Raw genomic sequence first — 12838 nt, 5'->3', positions numbered from 1 at the left:
AGCACGTGTCTAGTTAGACAGTCGCTGCTTAAACACACTAATAGCCAGGGTATGGAAATTACCAAAGTGAACAAGTAAGATGAAGTACCTTCTAAAAGTTTATTGTAATGCAGGTCCGTGATCAGGAAAGACCCCATTAACAGCCGGGCCAGCAAGAAAGTGACAGTTGAACTGACAGACTGTATATGTCACAGCTCTTCTGCGCGAGGAAGCTCAGCACAAGTCATCTTGCGCACCGAAGTATACTACATAAGATCCCCCATATTGATAGCATATAAATATGAATCTGTACAGAGACCATCATACGAAAAGAAATATAAGTGACAAAATAAGCTTAGGTGCAGGAGTTACTAGAAATGGTAACATGAACATATGAACGAAACAAATATTAGAGATATACAAGATGAACAAGTTACTCTCTTACCTGGTAATGTTCTTTTGATGGGATGGTCCGACAACGTATTTCATATCTAGGACAGTAATCACCACAGCTGTGCTGCTTCAGAAAATCTTCGGCGTCTGCGTCAATGACATTGATACGCCACCCTCGAGGACCTCCTCCGACGTCACTGGATGTTATAAGTAGGACGCACGACGCCCGTAGCCTCAGTTGTAGTTTTTTCCCCCAGAACGTGTGGCACAGGTCTTCTGCAAGTCTGACACACAAAGCCTTGCGGAAACTAAGCTGCAATCGCATAAGAAATTCTGTAGCAGGGAGGGAGCGATATGGAATACATCATCGGACCATCCCATCGACGTATTCCATATCTATGACAGACTCCCAAAGCAGTACCAATGCAAGGAGGTGGGAAAAGAATTTAGAAAACCGGAATTTAGAATGCCCAATCAAACTTTGGAGTAAAGGACCGCCTTGCCAAAGGCCAGATCCTGCCCCTGGATGGAATCGATGGAGTAGTGACGTACCAAAGTATGTAGCGAAGCCCAGGTGGCTGCATCACAGATGTTACGAATAGGAACACCCCTCTGTAGGGCAGTAGAGGTAGCCATACCCCTGGTAGAATGGGCACCTAAGCCGACCGGTGGGTCCTTACCCGCCAAGTGGTAAGGCTCAGAGATAGCCAAAATAATCCAGCGAGACAATCTGTTTCATCACAGCTTGTCCCAAACGCTTTCCAACGTAACCAATGAAGAGTTGATCGTCCACTCTGACCCGGGACATGCGTGAAATATAAAAGCTTAACGCTCTCCTATGATCAAGAATATGGAGCCTCTCCTCTTCCTTACCAGGATGTGGAGCGGGATAAAATGCCGGAAGAACAACCTTCTGGCCTAAATTAAATTCCGACACCACCTTCGGAAGAAAGGAAGGACGAACTCTAAGGACAACCCTGTCCTTATGAAACACAGTGAAGGGTGGCTTAACTGAAAGTGCTTGTAACTCACTCTGCGAGTGGAAGTAACCGCAACCAAAAATACAGTTTTAAGAGTTAACACTCTCAAAGGGCATGAATGCAAAGGCTCAAACGGAGCACCCATCAGAAACTTGAGAACAAGGTTCAAATCCCAACAGGGCACCTGGAAAGGTGACGGAGGGAACACATTAGTGAGCCCTTTCAGAAGCTGAGAAATTAAAGGAATTTTAAAATAGGAACACGCTTCAGACGAACGCTTAAATATGGACAGCGCCGCCAGGTAACCTTTAACGGTACCCACTTGCAAGCCCCTGTGGGCCAAAGAAAGCAAAAAAGACAGAACCATGGGAATGTCACATGCAAAAGGATCCACATTCTTAACCCTGCACCAGTCGCAGAACTTACGCCAACGGCAAAGGGACTTTGTTGCTGGCCGTCTGGCCGAGACCCACACCTTCAACACATCTTCAGGGAGGTCCCAATTCTTATACCTCAACCTTTCAGAAACCAAGCATGAAGGTTGAGGGATCTGACCTCTGCATGGAGAACCTGACCCCCCTCCCGTGAGAGCAGATCGTCTCGGTAGGGAAGACAACGTGGAGCGCAGATGGACAAGTCGAGAAGATCTGGGTACCACGTCCTCCGGGCCCACGCTGGAGCAATGAGGATCATCCGGGAACCGAACCTCCGTAACCTCTGCAGTACTTGCGGGATGACGGGGACTGGAGGAAACGCGTACAGCTGTGGGATTGACCACTCCACCACAAACGCGTCTCCTAAGGCTCCTTATGGAGGAAATTCCCGCAAGCAAAACCTCTCGCACTTCCGGTTGACACTGGAGGCAAAGAGATCCACTTGAGGGGTCCCCCAAATGGTGAAGATCTCCAGGAGAATCTCCTGAGCCAACCCCCACTCGTGAGAGATCGTGCTCTGCCTGCTCAGAGCGTCCGCCGTCTTGTTTTCGTCTCCGGCCAGATGAACTGCCGAGATCGAAACTTCCTGCTGGATTGCCCGGAACCAGAGATGCATCGCCTCCCTGCACAGAGGAAGTGACCCTGTCGCCCCCCTTTTTGTTGAGGTAGTGCATGGCCACCGTGTTGTCCGTCAGGATCAGGACATTCTTCCCTCGCACAGTCGGCAGAAAAGCCTTCAGGGCTAGCCTGACGGCCCTCAGCTCCAACAGACTGATATGGAGTCTGGACTCCGACAGAGACCAACGGCCGCTGATTGTCAACTCGTTGGCATGAGCTCCCCATCCCGTGAGGGATGCGTCCGTCACAATCGTCACCTCCGGCCAGGGTAGCCAAAATGGAGCCCCCTTCATCAGATTGTCTTCGACGGCCCACCACAGAAGGTCCTGGGCGACCGAGGACGGCACCTGAACAGGGTCCGACATCCTGCTGGAGGACTGAGACCACTGGAGCTTGAGTGCCCATTGCAAAGATCTCATGCGCAACCTGGCCTCTGGCACCAGAAGAATGCAGGATGCCATGAGGCCGAGCAATCTCAAGAACTCGAATGCTGGGAGACTCTGGGCAAGCTGAAACTTGTGCACCATCTGCTGAACGTGAGGAGCTCTCACCTGGGGAGGAAAACACTGCCCCAGGGACGTGTCGAGCACTGCTTCGATGTACTGGAGCCTCTGAGTTGGTGTCAAATGGGACTTCTTTAAGTTGAGGGAGAAGCCCAGCTTGTGGAGGGAGTGGCAGGTAAGTGACAGATGCTCCAGGACTTGCTTTGGAGAGCGTGCCCAAATCAACCAAACGTCCAGGTAGTGGTAGACGTGAATCCCCCCTTTCCTGAGGTGCGCTGCCACCACTACCATGAGCTTGGTGAAGAACCTCAGGGCGGAGGTCAATCCGAACGGCAGGACCCGAAACTGAAAGTGCAAGTCGCCAACCGCGAACCTCAGGTACTTCTTGTGCTTTGGATGTATCGGCACATGAAAATAAGCATCCTTGAGGTCGAGAGACACCAACCAGTCCTGAAGTTGAAGGGCCTGGAGGACTTGAGAGAGAGAGTAACCATCTTGAACTTGTCCTTCCTGAGGAGTTTGTTCAAATCGTGCAAGTCCATGATGGGTCTCAATCTCTTGTCTTTCTTGGAAATCAAAAAATAAGGGGAATACCATCCCTTGTTCCTCTCCGCTACAGGCACCAGTTCTATGGCACCTTTCTCCAGCAGGGATTGAATTTCCTGCGCAAGGAGCGGATCCAGACTCTTCAAAGAGAGATTCCCCGGTGGATTGTCTTGAGGCCTCTGCCGGAAAGGAAGACAGTAGCCGTGGGTTATGATCTCCAGAACCCACACATCTGAAGATGTGCGCCAGCCTTCCCCTAACCGGTGAACCATGGGACATGGCCTCATGACTGAGCTGAAGCGGCTGGGGCATTGCCTGAGGGCAAAGAGGCAACAGCCCGAGCGGCCTTGGCACCTCGAGTACCTTGTTTTCCACCTCTGGCACTCCTACGGTGGCCCCTTTGAATGGCAGCTCCTCTCGCTTTATCAAAGGATGAGTAATAACAAAAAGGAACCTCCCCTCCATTGCTGTCCCCTAGGACAAAAAGGCAGAGGTTGGCGAACTGCAGCGCCCAATGACTTTGCTGCAGCTTTGGAGGTCTGCAACCTCTCAAGGCTTTCATCAGCCTTGCTGCCAAAAAGATGTTCCCCCGTCAAAGGGCATGTTGAGGAGCCGGGCCTGCACATCAGGAGCAAACCCCGAATTCCGCAACCACGCAAATATGCATATCACAGTGCTCGCCGCCATGGACCGGCTGACGCAATCTGCCATGTCCAAACCCGACTGAACGGCCTCACACATGGCATCCTTGCCATCCTCAACCATGGCAAGGAAACCATCCCGTTCGTCCCCTTCAGGAATATGTTCAGCCGCTAAGGGAACACAGTTCCACAGAGAGTGCGTGAAACGTGACAAGGCACAAACGGAGTTGGCCGCCTGAAGCTCCATAACCCCTGAAGAAAACACTTTCTTCGCCGAGCCGTCAAAACGCTTGTCGTCCCCATCAGGAGAGTTGGTAAAATACGACACCTGCTTTGCCTGGGGCGTAGCCGCCTGCACCACCAAACTCTCCGGAGTGGGGTGCTTGGTCAAGTAGCAGGGGTTGCTGCTGGGTGGTATTTTCGCGGCAAAGACTTGCCCACTGCTGGGAGACTCTCTGGAGCAGTCCAAGTCGCCGCCACCCTCCTCTGTAGAGCCATATGGAATGGCAGTACCGGGTCAGTTGGTGGACCTTGGTCAAGGATATCCGTAAGGTCATTCTGAAGAAAATCCCCAGGGGGAGCAGACCATCTCAAGTACTCGGTGACCCTGGACATAAGGCGCCGGTACAAGGAGTCGGCATGAGTGCCAGGAGAGGTGTCCAACCCACTGGCATCGTGCAGGGACTGCAGCAGGTCCTCAATTTGGCTATGGCCCGAGAGAATCTTGTCCGGCACTGTATCCGGAACCATGCCATCATCAGAGCCCTCATCCACCTCTGAAATAAACTCAAGCTGGCGCTAAGAAGGCCCAGAATGTGGAACAAAGCCATGCTTGACCTCTGCCAGAGCCTTTCTAGGTGGTTCCACCGAGCCCCGGGGAACCCCCGTTGAAACAGCCTCGAAAGGCGTTGAGGGCGTCGAATGAATCGGCGTCGACGCCGAACGCGGCGCCGACAGCATCGATGGCATCAACACAGTCCTCGAGGCCGGAGCCCCGAGTATGTCCCTCAACAGCCTGGGCACCGACGACTTCTTCGGAGGCGGGGCTTCGAAAGAGTCAGTCGACGACCTTGGTGTCGACGTCTTCCTCAAAGACACCGCAGGTACACACGGTCTCGAGCGCGTCGAGGACCGGGACCTGGAACGGGCATGACAAGAACGATTCCCCTTGTTCAAGCGGGACCTCTCCCGCGAATCATGCCGACCACCCGAGCCCGAAGGCGTGCGAGCGGTGTCTCTCAACCGATCACGATTGACCCCACTCGGAGGCGCGGACGGACCAGTGCCCTGCGATTCGAGAATCGCCAACATTTTCTTCCCTAAGGAAGCCCATTCCTCCGGCGTCGCAAACTTGGTGGGGTAAGCGACCCGCCGACGGGCGGAGTCCTCAGATGAGGACGGGGAAGGTGACCGATGACAGCGCCTCCGGGAGTGCCTCGGAGAGGCAGAGGAGTGGTGGGACCGACTCCAGGACCGAGACCCACTGGAGTTCCGACGACGACGCAGAGTCGCCACCTCGAAGCGTCCGTCCAAAGCCCCGCAGACCTCGACTTCTGTGGCTTGGACACCTTACCTACCGATAACTTCTTACGCTCCTGCAAGGCTTTGGACGTGAGCAACTGGCAGTCGCCACAGTCATCTGTGTCATGGGCCTCCCCGAGGCACCAGAGGCAGGCGTCGTGCGAGTCCGTAACCGACATCTTGGGCCCACAGTCCCCGCACTTCTTCAAGCCCGGACACGGTGTGGAAGACGAGGTAGACATCATCACGAAGAAAGACTTCACAATACGAACGGGTTCGAAGAACCGAGAAAGAACAAACTCCAAAGAGTCGAGGGGCGCCGAGATCTCCGAAGTGAACACGGAAAAAAACAGAACTGAGGCTACGGGCGTCGTGCTTCCTACTTATAACATCCAGTGACGTCGGCCGTCGGAGGAGGTCCTCGAGGGCGGCGTATTGACGTCATCAACGCAGGAGCCGAAGATTTTCCGGAGCAGCACAGCTGTGGTGATTACTGTCATAGATATGGAATACGTCGGAGGACCCAATCCCCCTCAAAGCACGTCTTACTCATGATGCCTGGAAGAAAACATCATTGATACATTTCATAATCATTACATTTCACTGGTCTTTTCCTCATGCAGCATGTGGTGTCCCTACCGATACCCTGACTAGCTCCACTGATTTCTTCTACTACAGATGGGGAGCAGTTGCAAGTGGATCTAGGTCACCTGGCCTAACCCACCTTCTTAGCCCTGCCTCTTACTTTCTGCTTGTAACTCTTCAATCAAGGGCATCTCTCACCCAGGCATCCAAAGCGAAGAGCAGATGAAGAAAAGAGCCATTCCCGTTTGGACCAGGAGGACCCAGGGCCCAAACCCCTGCTAAGACAGAAGTTAAGTATGCACCAACATGTGTTTGCTCCCTCTGTCGCCAGAGGTCATCCCCACCATCATCAGGCAACGTCAACTTCTCTGGGGCGAGTACAGGTGCTCCGTGGCACAGTAAATTGTGCATTTGTAAAAGTTTTATTCTTGCGCACCAGCGCGTATGCGCCTGCTTCCTCTCCCTTTGTCCCGGTTGCTTCCTTGTTTGCTGGTCCTCCCCTGTCTCTCCCTCCCACTGCGCTCCCAATGGTTTGCAGGCTCTTTAAATTGGCCAACCAAGTCAACCCCTGCCGTGGCAGCCCCCTCGGCCACGGACCCGAGGCCAAGGACAGCTCCAGTGGTGTCTGCCAGTTTCCGCAGTGGTAGCACATGGTCTGCAGCCATCGACCCGCTGCTACTGAACAGGTAAGTTGAATCTGGGTGTGTTGTATTGTGCTGTGCTAAAAAAACCTAGCATTTTTCCCCCTTTTGGGAAAGTCTAATCTGTGTTTTGGATTGTGCTGTGTTTAAATACTTGGCAAACAACTTGGTCGCGTGCGAGCTCCCTCGCATCGTAGGTCCCTGCATCCTGTTCCACCCCTGCACCTCCTTTGTTTCCCTTCCTTCTTCTTGCATCTCAGCCCTTCTTCAATCTATTGTGTACTATTCTGACACTGTCCTGTGCTCCACTGTTTTTCTGCAATTACTTTGCATCGCCTGCATTATTCTTCTAGTTTCCTGTTGTGTTCTGTGCCTTGTTGACTGTATTGAATTGGCGTTTGCTCTCTACGGTTCCTGATATTGTGTTGCTATCCACGGTTTGTGCCATCACATTACAATTGCCTGCATTCTTCACTTCTAGGCTCCCTGCCGACCTCTGTGTTTTGCTTTTGGTCCTGTATTTCATCTGTTTTTTTTACTTCCATGTTTCCTGTTGTCATTTGTGCTTTGCCTTGGTTGTGTACTATATCTTCATTCTCTACTTCTAGGTTCCCTGTCGTGTTCTTTTTCTTTGTGATGGCTCTGTACTGCATCCGGTTTGTTGTTCTTGTTCTTTGTTGTGCCCCCCTCTCTTTGATTCCCCCCATGCCTTCCTCCTGCCCCCCCGTATGCCCCTGCGTGACCTCCCCCTCTCTCCCTGCCAGGGCTCCCCTCTCCCTGACCCCCCTCTTTCCTCTCCACACACCCTATGGTGTTCACTGTCTCACCTTTCCTTTCTAACTGCTTTTCTATAGACTATCCTATCCCTCTCACTAAGGCTGGCAGGAAGAAGTTCAAAAGGGACATCCTGGTCTCCAACCCGGGCCTCCCCATCGCCGATAAATATACCAGTGCCTTCTCCAAACAGACCCTTACCGACATACTCTTTGTCGGTCCCTCTCAAGATCCATGACCCCCCCCCCCCCCAATATGGTCTCTGTCCCCTCTCCATTTTCCTCTTCTCCCTGGCCCCTCTTCAACTCCTCTAAGACCATCATTAATGTCTAATTAAATGGCACCATCTTGGTCCAGTGCTCTCAGGCCAAATTTCCTCCTCTTTGAAAGATGCTTCCCGCGCCTTATCAACTTCCTTTCCTCTCCTGCTATCCCTTCTTATCCCTCTCTGGCTACTCTGCCACCTCCTTCCTCTGCCACCTCTTCGGCACACCCTGATGCTTCTCTGGCCACCCTGTTGTCTCCCTCTGCCACCACTCTCACACTCTTCTCCCTCTCCAACTACCCTGCCTTCTCTTCCTTCCTACTCTGCCCAAGAACTTGATTTGGATGTACTTGGTCTCACCGAGACTTGGTTCAAGGCCAGCCCTGTCACGAGTTTCCACACTCTCCTTCCTGAAGGCTATAGGATCCTCTCCGAACCCAGAATTAACTGTCCCAGTGTGGGTGCAGCCCTGATTTTCCCCAGAGTGGATCCCTGCTTCTATCATTCCAATGCAGCACTACTCTCCTTTGAATGCCTGGTCTGCAGGCTCTCCATCTCTCCTGGCCTCTCTCTCTCTCTCTCTCTCTCTCTCTCTCTCTCTCTCACTGTGAGCACCATCTACAGGCCGCCTGGGTTGACCTCTCCTCCACGCTCCTTGCCTCTACCTCCGAACTTCTCCTCCTCTGAGACTTGAACATCCACCTGGATGCTACCAGCCCTTCTTCAGGACTCCTTCGCAACCGCTGCGATTCTGTATGCCTCCATTCTTCCCTCTGGCCCGACTCACTGTGCAGGGCACACCCTGGATGTTCTGATCTCCTCAGAACTCCCCTTCTCTAACCCCGTCACCACTCCTCTCTCTTGGAGTGATCATCTCCCTCTCTCTCCCTGCCTCCCTCCCATCCTCCCTCCCCCCCCCCGCAGTTCAAGCCGACTCCAGCACAGATCATGGATATCTACCTTCTCGGTCATCCAACGCATGAAGCGTGTGTCTGTTGAGGCTTTTGCCGCTATTTTCTCGCCTCCTGCACAGTTGGCTGACTCACACCCTGACACAGCCCTCTCTAACCTTCATCTCTCCATCTCCAACACTCTGGATGTCCGTGCCCCTGTCATGAGGATCCAATTGAAGCCCAAATCTAAGTACAACTCTTGGTACGATTCCAACCTTGCCACCCTTAAAGTCAAGTGTAGGGCAGCAGAGGGGAAGTGGAGGGCCTTGGGCGCACCCCCGACAAACTGGCCTGCTCCAAAGGTAGTACAAAGACTGTCCTCTCTAGAAAGAGAGCCTACATCCAAGCCCGCATCTCTGCTGCATCTAACAACTCGGCCGAACTTTTCAAAATCTGCAAGCAGCTGGCCAATCCTGCTGCAATCTCTACCTCTCATGTCCCCTCCCAGGTCCTCAGCACGGCCTTGGCCTCTCATTTCACTACTAAAACTCAGGACATCCTGTCCACACTCTCTTCCTCTAGGCCGTCTCTCCTCCTCCTTTCCCCTGTTCACCCCCGATGATGTTTCTAGACAAGTCCGATCTATGAAAGTCACATCAAAGCAGGTTCTCCCCTTCTCATCTAGAACAATCAAGGACCACATTGACACCCTTGGACGATTTCTGCAGTCACACTAAAACATTCCCCTCCCCCTCAAGCACTCTTTTGCACCCCCTTCTCTCCGGCTACCCATCGCCTGATCTCTATCACTCCTTTCCTTGGCAAACTCTTGGAAAAGCTGGCCATCTCCCAGCTTAATCTACATACCAAATCTGCTGGTTGCCTCAATGACCACCAGTCTGGCTTTAGAGCTGTCGGAAGAAAGGAAACTGCTCTCCTGAACACCCGTGAAGACTTGCTCTCCAATCGTGACTCTAATCTCCCTTCTGTTCTTATTCTCCTTGATCTATCCTCTGCTTTTGACACGGTCAACCATGTGATCCTGCTCATTCGTCTCCGGGACAACCTTGGTATTACTGATCAGGCCCTGGCCTGATTGACCTCCTTTCTCACCGACCGACCCTCTCAGGTCCAACTGGGGTCTTTCCTCTCTTCCATCTCTCCAGCTACTTGTGGTGTTTTCAAGGGGTCTAACCTCTGTCCCTGGCTCTTCAACCACTACCTGGCACCTCTTGCCCACTGCATCGCTACTTTCTGCTCCAATTTTCAATGTTATGCAGATGACAGTCAGCTCTCTTTCAGGCTCCCCTCTGCCACCTCTGCTTCTTCCCTCAAACCAGACTGTCTGGCCACAATTCAGGAATTGTGTGCCGCCAATGATCTCTGCCTTAATGCCACCAAGACTGAGATCCTTCTCATTGGGATACCCGATCCCTCCTTTGCTCTCTCTCTGGCCGCCCACTCTAGGCCCTCTTCCTGCTCCTTCCTGTGAGGCTAAAAACCTTGGTGTCATCTTCGACTCCACCCTCTCCTCTCCTCACATCTCTGACGTCTCTAAGAAGTCCAACTATCAGCTGCACCTCCTCAGAGGTATTCTCACTTTCCCGCAGAAGCTCACTGTCTCCAGAGCTCAGGTCCTCTCTAGGCTGGACTATTACAACAGCCTCTTTCTAAATCTTCCTGCCTCTGCTCTTCGACCTTTACAACTTATCCAGAACAGGACTGCAAGACGTGTCCTTGGCCTCAAGCCCAGGGATCGTATCTCTCCAGCTCTGAAATCTCTTCAATGGCTCCCCATGGCTGCAAGGATCAACCTCAAGAGCCTCTGCATTGTCCACAAGGATTTCTGGGGCCTGGGACCGTTGTACCTCCAACTTCCTCTTCCAAAACATCTTCCTTCTCGAGCTCTCCGCTCATCCAACTCCGAGTCTCTGAGGGTCAGACGCTTCTCCAAGCAGAGAGTTGGGGGCAGATCCATCTGCTCAGCTGGGGCCTCCCACTGGAACAGCCTCCCAGCCCCTCTCAAACTTTAGCAGCACCACCTCCAGTTACAGAAGCAACTCAAGACTGCCCTTTTCGCTTCCGCTTTCTCTCCCATGCTGATGCACCGGATTGCTCCTTGTACTGGTCACCCACTGAACTTGGGCCTAGGCTGCTGCATGTCCCGCTGCCCTCGCACTGCCTCTGGGCTCCCCAGCACTTAAGGGTCTGTATCTGCAACCCTACAGTCCCTTCTCCTCTGCACCTATGAGACACCTGCTGGCTGCACTTTTGAGTTAACTGCACTTCCCCCTGCCTCTCCTCCCTGGCACTTCTCCCCTTTCCTCTTCCTCGCACTTGCACGATCTGAATGACACAAGGCCTAGTAAGATCATTATTGTGTCCTCCCTTGTTTACCCCTCCTCGTCTTGTCACAACTAGAAACACTTGTGTACAGGGCCGTTATGAATGCCACTTCACATCATACTAATGGGTTGAAACCTGTTGGCAATAACCGCATGGGTTAATATTCTCTGATCACCTCTCAATTTAATTTCCACTCATTTTTCACTTGTACAGGAACCTCCTTGGACCATTCATCCCCCACCTCATTGTACGGGATGTTACTCCCGTTACTATCCCATGCTTCAGGGTATTTCATAACAGCCATACAGCTCATGCTCCAGCATTTACCATCACTGGGCAGGACGGGTTTCTGAGCCACCTTGGTAACTACAATAGGGTCAAAGTATGGAGACCATCTTTTGGGTACTCTAAAAGGCTTTTTTTTTATCCTTACTGTGTCTCCCACTTTTAATCCTTGCTCCTTACTCTCATCTCTTCCCCTAGCACTTTCATGCCGATTCATTAACCAATCCGGAAAAATATAAGAACCCATATCTCTACATCTCATCATGCAAAATTGAGATATGCCCGTTAATATATGTGGTGTGTCGCGATGTGCACTCAACATGTGTATGCCTTTTTTCTACTCCTGTCCACTAGCCGAACACAGTTGTAAACCTGCTTTGATTATGCGATTTGTGCGTTCCACTAAGCGGTTTGCTCTTGGATTGTACAAAGCAGTACAATTGTTTTCAATTCTATGAAGTTCTAAAAATTGTTTCATTTAATTCGATACTAACTGAACACCATTGTCAGATACAATCCCTTTTTTGGATAACCTTCCCAGGCAAACAACTTTTCCAGAAATTCAATTACAGTTCCTGTAGATATGTTATCTACAAACTCGACTTCAAACCACCTGGAAGCGTAGTCAACTACCACTATTGCAAACGGATTCTCTTTCCCTAGTCTGCACCAGAGGGCCCATGAAGTCTGTTGCAATCTTCTCCCAAGGCCTCTCCGGAATGTCCACACTGCCAGTCTCCACTTTGTGTTTTCAAGGCTTTGTCACTTGCCGAACATGGGATACAGTGTCCCACCTCAGCTTCTACCATAGAATCCATTCCCGGCCACCAAAACCTTGACCTCAATCTTCTTTTGGTTAGACTTATTCCCAAATGACCATTGTGAGCTCTCCTAGTAAGTTCATGCTGTAATGATAAAGGGGAAATCAGCCTCTCCCCCCGAGCTAGACCCCACTCCGAGCTGCTCACCTCATCTCTGAATTTGTAATAGGGACTATTTTTTGCTTCACTTGTGCACCTACCTTGCTCTATTCCTACTACAGCCTCTCTCATCTCTTGGTCTTCTTTCACCCCATCGAAACACAAATATTTCAAAAAGACATCACAAACTGAACTCCTAATTTGTGCAATCTACTCATCTCCTACATCGTCCTGAGCCAGCACCCTCTTCATGGGTGCTCTTGATAAAAAATCTGGTATAAGGTAATATTATCGCCACCAATAATATCGCCATATATATATATAGTCGTCAGGAACGGCCATAGGCGATATTAGTGGGGATAATTTAATTTGTGCATTAAATGGGAGCGTGGATATTAACACATGGAACCAAAAATCTGCAGCAATACACTGTGAAATTGTCACTCTGTAATGCTGCTAACCACATAGCAATTCTAGGGGTCGCTAGACCTTATCCTTCTGTAGAGAATAGATG

General features: G+C 51.4%; 1 protein-coding gene across 3 annotated transcripts in view; it reads right to left on the bottom strand.

Annotated features, from left to right (window-relative positions):
• Window positions 1-12838, bottom strand: part of LDAF1 (lipid droplet assembly factor 1) — a 263824-nt gene that overhangs the window by 31282 nt on the left and 219704 nt on the right. The gene's annotated exons all lie outside the window — the stretch shown is intronic.

The sequence above is a fragment of the Ambystoma mexicanum genome, chromosome 2q (genome assembly GCF_040938575.1).
Source record: "Ambystoma mexicanum isolate Mex_15411 chromosome 2q, UKY_AmexF1_1, whole genome shotgun sequence".
NCBI lineage: Eukaryota > Metazoa > Chordata > Amphibia > Caudata > Ambystomatidae > Ambystoma > Ambystoma mexicanum.
This window is presented reverse-complemented; position numbering and strand designations above follow the sequence as displayed.